Source organism: Urtica dioica, chromosome 1, assembly GCF_054948205.1.
Source record: "Urtica dioica subsp. dioica isolate 48M chromosome 1, U.dioica_male_clone48M_v1_H2, whole genome shotgun sequence".
In the NCBI taxonomy this organism is placed as follows: domain Eukaryota; kingdom Viridiplantae; phylum Streptophyta; class Magnoliopsida; order Rosales; family Urticaceae; genus Urtica; species Urtica dioica.
In genome coordinates, this window is record NC_142756.1 from 21,341,253 (window position 1) to 21,350,605 (window position 9,353).

The 9,353-nt window shown below is 36.0% G+C and overlaps 1 pseudogene; it reads left to right on the forward strand.

Moving 5' to 3' along the window:
* Positions 1-2,174: 2,174 nt before the first annotated feature.
* Positions 2,175-7,681, forward strand: LOC149407763 (uncharacterized; annotated as a pseudogene).
* Positions 7,682-9,353: the final 1,672 nt, after the last annotated feature.

Here is a 9,353-nt window from a genome sequence, read left to right on the forward strand (position 1 = left end):
CTTCGACTTTGAGACTTGTTCTTGAGTCGTAGTGTTTAAAAGTGCCCACACACTAATTCCTATTTTTCTCGAGTGATTCTTGTGATAGAAACCATCACTACTACATATCTATGATTTTAACACATACATTTTAAGACGTTTACAAAATCGCGCGACTTTAAAAAATGAATTTTCGCCTAAACCGTTTTAAGTCGTTTTAAAAAAGACTTGAATAAATATTTAAAGTCGTCAAAAAAATGACTTATAAGGTGTCAACGTATATTTTTTAAGTCAAGGAATAAACGACTTCAAAGTGTAATGTAAAATATTTACTTTCAAGTCATTTCAATAATGTCTTCAAAAGTGATCCACTAATATATGAATTTTGATTTTAAGTCTTTTGTATTATGACTCTGTAGCATTTTAAAGTTGTTTTAAAGACATCTTTAAATGTAGGCAATCTTGACACGTGTAATATGAGTTATGTTCACCTTTTTTTTATAAAAAAATGTCACAATAATATAACATAACTCCGTGCACTCCTTTGCAAACCGCCCATCTCCCATCAACACCTTGATCTCCGCCGTCGATTGGTTGTCTCTACTCGTCGTAAACATGCTTGTCGTATGAGCCGGTGTGACGGTATTCCTCAGCATCGTTTTCGTCATGAACCCACCGACAGTTTCCACTCCCAAGCTCCAAGGATGGATTCAATCGACAAGAAATCTCTATCCACGTCTCTTCAGTCCATATTACAGGGAATTGCTCGAGTATTACGGGCTGAAGGAGCAAGAGTCGGACATCGGCGAGCTTCAGAGGCAAGTGAAGATCAAGTCGGTGGAGATCGACATGCTCAACATCAAGTTGGTTAACTCTGGTTCTACAGGATTTCAATCTGTCATCAAAATCCTACGGCGATGGGTTCTCTCTTGGGTTTGAATCCCACAAAAAAAAATCATTGGAAAAAATTTGGTTGTAGTCAGCCAGGTGCTCGATGAAATTCCCAAGAGAAAAGACCAACGAAGAACGGTTGCAGAGCAGTGATTTTTAGTTGATTTTTTTTATCAAATCGTAGCTATCCACGTAACCAGGTAAATAATGCCCACGTTACATTCTTAATAAGTTATTTTTAATAAGTTTATTTGAATATTGATTCGGCCCAAATTAAACAACGCCCTATTTTTTACTCTGTAATGCTCTTTTTTCTCTGTCACTTAGTCTCGTGAAAATTGTGCATCCGCCAAGCCTCTCGTTTGTCGTTTATCCGAGCGACTGTCATTGAGTTTTCTCTTCAGCCTCCACAATTTATTCACCGAGAAGGTTAGTTTTAACTTTAAACTTTTTAAATAATGGTTGATGTGCTCTCAACATTATATGTATAAAGCTAAGAAAACACCAAAAAAGCTGTGAATTGCAATATAATATCACAGAGCATCGTTCAGGGCAAAATCCAAATTGTTTTTTCAGATAAAAAAAATCCAACTATAATTCTATTTTGATAACGAACTCCCTCAATTACAGTTTATGTGATACAAGCTAAATGAAAGGAAATAATCTTTGGCGTGTTTATTACTCCATCTTCGCACTTCTTTTCTAGACCTGTGCCAGGCACTAAAACACCGAAAAATATATAGTTTAAGAAGTGTATAAAGAGTAAACTTCATGAGTCCTTCCATCATGGTCCCGTAAATATCAGTCATTATTGAAAAATATACAATATACTCATCCTCCAGTGTTTATTAAAATTATTTGAAACTTTATGCTTACTGTAATTTATTATTAATATAGATCACAGTCTTTTTTTGTGTGTGGTTTTCCTGTCTCAAATCTCTACATTCAGGCTTGTCTTACGTCTATCAAGTTATAAATCACATGAAGATGCCTATATTGCATATACTTTTTATACTAATATTGGCAAAAGTAGTCTATCTAGTCACAGTAGTCATATTTTCTTATTAGATATTTCTACTAATGTATGGCAAAAGCGGTCTAATAGGTTGCAGACTGCAGTGCATTCCTCAAAAAAAAAAAAAATTGTAGTGCATTCCTTTAAAAAACTAGAAAGAAAAAGAATGTTGATTCAATTTTATTCCTCTGTTATAAATATAAATTCCAATGGTATGTACATGTTTTATTGTTTCATAATTAATTATACTAATAGAATGATTTTTGGGAAAAAAATATTATTTTGAAGAATGGACAAGTCTTGGATGTCGCTCGATAGAACAAGTTCTCAATATCATAATGGAGTGGAAGAGTTTGTAAAGCATTGTCTATCCTGTAGTGATCCAAATATCATTAAGTGTCCATGTCTAAGTTGCGGGAATATAAAGAGTATGAATATAAGAAAAATAAGAGAACATCTAATATGTAATGGATTTGATCTGAGTTACGACATTTGGATTTATCATGGTGAGAGATGCCCCTTAGTTGAAGAGCCTTGCTTAGATGAGAGTGTAGAAGATGATGATTGTGCAAGAGGCATTGATGGACCATATGTTTCTCAAATGCTTGAAGATCTTGAAGAACTTGAAGATCCTCAAGTTCTTGAATCATTAGTTGGAGACGCCAATAAACCTATTTATCCTGGCTGTGAAAAGTTTACCACGTTGTCCACGTTGGTTCGCTTGTATAATCTCAAAGCCAAACATGGGATGAGTGACACATGTTTTGGGGAATTACTTGGTTTTCTTAAGAAGTTGTTGCCTGAAGGAAACGAAATGCCATCTAAATCGCATGATGCAAAGAGGACTTTGAATGCTCTTGGTTTGGCATATGAGAGGATACACGCATGTCCAAACGATTGCATTATCTACCGCAAGGAATTTGAAGAAGAGATGGAATATCCATTTTGTCACACGTCGAGATGGAAAAAGAAAAAGAATAGTGATGAAGATATGGAAGGCATTCCTGCGAAGGTTTTGTGGTATCTTCCTATCATTCCAAGGCTTAAACGCTTGTTTCGTAGTCCCCAACATGCAAAGAAATTAACTTGGCATTCAGATGATAGGATCAAAGACGGAAAGATGCGACATCCAGCAGATTCACCAGCGTGGAAAAGTGTAGATTCTTTGTGGCCCGAGTTTGGAAAAGAAGCGAGAAATCTTAGGTTCGGACTTTCAGCCGATGGCATAAATCCTCACAGTGAAAAAAACAGTAGGTATAGTTGCTGGCCGGTTTTACTCATGATTTATAACCTTCCGCCGTGGTTATGCATGAAAAGAAAATTTATGTTTCTTTCATTGCTAATATCTGGTCCTAAACAACCCGGCAATGACATTGATATCTACCTAGCTCCTCTAATTGATGATCTAAAGCTTCTTTGGAAAGAGGGTGTACAAGCGTTTGATGCATATAGAGGAGAAAAATTTACGCTTCGTGGCGCATTATTGTGGACAATCAATGATTTTCCAGCATATGGAAATCTATCTGGATATTCGGTTAAAGGACACTGTGCATGTCCAATATGCGAGGAGGAAACATACAGTAAATACTTGAACCATAGTAAAAGAGTTGTTTACATAATTCAATGGTCTTCAAGAATTCAGGGCTGCTCCAGAATAGATGCATGGACTTGTTGTTAATAGAAAATTTTCTGGCATGAATTTCAGACCTCCAGGGAAAATAAAAAAGAGACCTAGGCCCACTGGTACACAAGGGAATTTGAGTAAGGAGAACACTTTCGAAAGTGGTTGTTGGAAAAAGAAATCCATTTTTTTTCAATTGGAATATTGGAAACACTTACTTGTTCATCACAATCTAGATGTTACGCACATCGAGAAAAACGTATGTGATAGCATTATCGGAACTATTTTGAATATGCCTGGGAAACCAAAGACGGGGTAAAATCCAGATGGGATCTAGTTGATATGGGCATTAGAAGTGAATTAGCACCAAAAGTAGATGGTAAGCGCACATATCTGTTGGAATTGATCTAGGGTTTAAGAAAAAGAATTAACGCTTCGGTAAGCGGCGGAATTTTAAAAATTTTCTTTTACAAGTAAAAACGGTTTTTTACTAACCTAGACAAAGAGCAAGTACATATAAATAAAAACTTAATATGAGCATAGAAGTTTACTAACCTTTCTTGAAGCTTGAACTTTAAGAAGCTTTTGGAAAGTTGCAACGCTCGTCTCCCTCGCAGCACGTCTCTCTTTCATTCCTCGGCACCTCGAGCAACCACGATAGTTTCTATCACTAAATCACTCGAAATAAAAGGAATCAGTGAGTGGGCACTTTTAATCACTACGACTTAAGAACGAGTCTTGAAGTCGCAGAGCTAAACTCTAGGTCAAATGAGGACCTAGGTGCCAAAACAATAAAACGAAATTGAGTAGAGAGAGAGAGGAGAGGGGCGGCCAAGGTTCTAGAGAGAGAGTCTCTCAAATCTCTAAAACTTTGGAATGAATGAAAAAGTGTGGAATGAGGCTCCTATTTATAGGAGAGGTCTCACCTTCAATAAGGTAGTTTCCTCTTCTATAGAATATCACATATTCATGAGCCAATTTCCATTTTCCTTCAAAGAGTCACACGGCCAAGACTTGCCAAGCAAGTCCTTGGATTTGTTTCCTCTTTTATTTGCTTCTCTCTTGACTCTTTTGGGCGCCCACCTTGGTTTCCCCTTAGGGGAAATTTGTTTCCTCTTTTTCTTTTGGCAAGTATCTTCATACATTCATGCACAAAATATTCTCTCTTTATTTGGGTATGTTGGGCGCCTACACCATCTAGAAAAGGTTTCTAGAAGCTTTTCCATTTGTTCATGACAACATGAAAAAGGCCCATTATGAATTTTCAATAAAATTCTTATGGAATGAAATTAATCCACAAGGCCCAATTAATCATATTATGGCCGAGTGTTACTTGTCATCAAATGACCATGTCAAAAAATTTATTGACATTCATTTCATCCTATGTCTCAAAAGACAAAAATACCCTTTTGACAATTTTCGTTCTTCTTTTGACTTAGCTTCCAGTTTAACTATTCCTATTCGATGTGATTCGTGACAGTGACCTCATGGACCCAAATGAACAAAGCTTGAGCTAAACACTTGGACTCAAAAGTTCAGAAACCTTTTCCAAGTTTAGCTCAATGCCAACTGACTCCACTAAAGAGTTGACACTGAAAATCTCTCGGTTCAAATGAATTTATTTTCTACTCAAGAATTCAACCTAATTATGTTGAGCGGATCCACTGAATACTATCTATGTTTACCCTTCATGAATGTCATCAGCTAGTCGGGATTTACTAAATTACCATTTTACCCTTCTAGCTGTTATTTCCTCAACTCCTTTGTCGCTTGTGAATAAGTTAGAAACAATGTATTGACGAGGAGCTAACAAGTCACATTGTTTCATCCAAAAGACTCAGGACTCAATTTGGACACTGGCCAGTTCATTTATTCACACTCCAAGGAACAAAGCATGAGGTGACATACATTGCATTTCAGCAATCTTGTACATGAATTCCATATCTATGAGAACTTCACAAAGTTACTCATGACATTCTCACAACTTAGTACTTCACGAATAGGCCCTGTTCGGAATCACATAATGAGTCCGTACTCTGACTTTCTCAAATGAGAATACGTAAGCTGTGAAATGGCATGTCTCATTTCAGGATTAAGGTAAGCATGATGCAATTCATACATAGTGACTTCGAGACATAAGAGGTTAAATGGTTTGTTCTTATCTTGTCTCTAGAAGTGCACTGGTCAATTCAATACCTTCGGAAGATACCTAGAAGAACTATAGAGTCTCCAACTCTCAATGCCTCATAACCAGACATCATAGATTCTTCTAACAATCATACTGAGGTCAAAAGTCCTTTGACCCTTAGATTGCGAATATATCGTTTTAAGCAAACTACGAAGAGTTTGTTCATGCAAATCTACATTTGTCTCTTCGTAAGTTGTTTAGTTTGTTTATGGACTAAAGAATAAGGTTTTATCATAAAGCTTCAAACAAGGAAGATTGAATGAACGTTTCAACTTTTTATTAATGAATAAGCAATTACAAGCAAGAGTCTTCATGAGACTTTATTACATCAAATGCATAATATAAAGATTACAACTCTTCTTGTTGGCACCATTGACAACAATATCTGCCACCAACGGGTTATTGTTTGACAAGAGATGAGAAACGTCAATTTTGTCAAACTTTATCCGAGATAAAGATACCTGAAGGTTTTTGTGCAAATCTCAGCAATTACGTCTCTATGAAAGAGTTGAAGCTCTTCGATCTTAAGTCTCACGATAGTCATATGTTGATGCAACATTTTTCTTCCGGTGGCTATTCAATCACTTTTGTCAAAGAATGTTAGAGATGCAATCAATTGATTGTGTATGTTTTTCAACATTCTTTGTTCAAAAGTTTTTGACCCGGATAAACTCAATGCACTTCAGAGTGATGTTGTAATAACATTATGTTTACTGGAGCAGTACTTCCCTCCATCTTTCTTCGACATCATGGTTCATCTTATAGTCCACTTGGTGGAAGAAGTTAAATTATGTGGACCTGTTTTCTTGAGATGGATGTACTCATCCGAGAGAAAATGAAGGTTATGAAGGATTATGATCGGAACCGCTCACGTCCAGAAGGATCCATTATTGAAGGCTACATCGTAGAAGAAGCTATTGAGTTTTGTTCGGAATATTTGCATGATCTTGATTCAGTTGGACTACGTCATGATCTAGATCAAGATTTAAATGTTACGAAGGGCATGGGCAATGGTGATATTCTTTCTGTAGATAATAGTCTACTCAATCAAGCTCATCGTTACATCCTACAAAACACAAATGAAGTTGAACCGTTTATCGGGTAAGTAAACAACAATTCACCACTCAAATACCTTTTTTCAGCGTTGACTTCTAATAACTCACTTTCTTTTGTAGTGAGCATATTGATTGGTTGACATCCAATTATAAGCATACGCGAAAACAGATTCAAAAGAAGCATCATGATACATTCAGTGACTGGTTTCGCACAAAGGTTCAATTCTTAGCAAACCATTCGATTCTTGTCACAACACATATCTTACAATTTGTTTTTACATCTTCAGATCGTTTCTCAAGTAAGGAATCATTCGTCTGTGTCCGACGTATTAGTTTCCATTTCAAGAGGTCCAAGCCCACTTGTAATCAAACATTCTGCTTATTTAATCAACGGTCTTCAATTTAGCACGGAAGCGAGAGACAATATTAGAACCACACAAAATAGTGGTGTCAGCTTAGTTGACAAGACCATGCAATTTTCTAGCGCTAAAGATAAGAACCCTATCTATTCTGATATGATTTATCATGGGGTCATCAAGGAGATATGGGAAATCGATTATGTCACGTTTCGAACTCCAGTCTTTTTATGTTCTTGGGTAGAGAGCAACAATGGAGTAAAAATTGACAAGAATGGTTTTACATTTGTTAATTTAACACGAGTCGGTCATAAAGAAGAACCATTTATCATGGCGTCTCAAGCAAAGCAAGTGTTCTATGAAAAGCGCCAAAAGAGTGATGTATGGGCTCGTGTATTTGCAACTCATTCTAAAGACTACGTCAAGGATATCGAAGTCGAAGATGAGAGTGAAATTCTAGCCGAACGTTTGACACCATTGAAAGGCTTAGTTGAAGGCCCCTTTAACACAAATAGTTCAGAAGAAGATGAATACATTAGAGAAGATGGAGAAGGGATATGGGTTGATAATCAATAGGTTTTAACCTGAAACCACGGACCCGAGGAAACTGCCTTTTAAAACCGGTATGTGGTGCATTGGTTTATTATTTTTTGTTTATGTACTCCAGATAAGATAAATCTACTTTTTTATTATTCGCATTCTGAATCAATTACCAATTTTGGATATAGTCAAATTGTACTTGTATGAGGAATGGATTAATCTGAACAGTGTGTTTACATGTCATGTACCTTATTTTTTACTTAACTAGTTGTCTGGTCTTTCTTATCACTTTGTAGGTATGGATGATGACGAGATTCAACACCAAAACCAAACTGATGATAGTGAAAATGAAATGCCAGAGTCCGAGGAGGCTGAAGATCAATTGGAACCTAAAATTGAGGAGATAAAAATAAAAAAGGTTAGAGGACGATCTCGTATGAAGTCTGTCATTAAAGATAGAAATTGTGGAATCGTTCCCGAAGTTTTGTATAACGAGTTTGGTCAGCCTTACGGAGCAGTAAACACTAAGTTACAAAGTTATATTGGTGTTTTGACACGTGCTGATATTCAAGTATCGACACGAGGCTGGACAGATGTAGACGCTGATGTTAAAGACAAAATCTGGCATGTTATTAATGTAAGCTTTTCTATTATTCATTTTTATTCAAATATAAATCATGCTTTATCTTTTAGTGTTTATATATGTTACAGAAAACGTACAAAGTTAGTAAGAGAAGTAAAGGGCAAATTGTGGCATCGGTTGCAAAAAAATGGAGGCAAGAAAAATGGAGAGGTTATATTCGTAAACATAAGGATAATCCTAGCATGCTTGCTGAACCACCCGAAGGTTATAATTTGTCGAAAACAGAGTCGAAAGAATTTGTAGCCGTCCGTTTATCACCAACATGGCAGGTATGTTTTTACATGTTATCTACATTTAACCTCATTATAGTTGTGACAATATTTCGTCATTTATGTATAGGAGCGAAGGAAAAAATATCAAAATATTAAAGCCAAACAAACTATCTATCATACAAGTGCAAGAAGACCAATTGCTACGATAAGAGAAGATATGGTACGACTCTGTCCCTTCAACAAGAATATAATAAAATCATGCACACATACATTCATATATACATATAAAAGTACAAACACCTTGTAACTATCACTACTAAATAAATATTATATAATATATGCATAATGCGAATGTTACTGTACCCTATAAGGGTACAGATCACGGGAATAAATAAAGTTCCACATTTGATACAATATATATAGAGCTGATACTTGGATTGCGGCATTTAATATTGCAGAAAGAGCAATCTGGAGTGTTTCCTAATAGAGCTGATACATGGATTGCGACTCATAAGGGAAAAAATGGAGAGGTCAAAGAAAAAACAAAAGAAATTATTGAAAAAATTGTGAGTGTTGTCTTACTTTTCTTTTAATTGGTGTTGATAGAATTAATTGCAACTCTAGGCAAGCTGATGTCATTATTTTTTTTTGCTTATAATCAAGGTGGAAGTAAATCACATGGAAAAAGATGGAACGTTTGTAGCCAATGGAAGGGTTGATAAATTAGCAATGACCTTAAACAAAACTGAGCATTCAGGACATGTTGTTGGAGTCGGGGCATATGTGACTCCCAAGCAATTTTTTGATGTTCCCAAACAATCGAAGAGTGACATGTTATTACAAAATCAGAAAT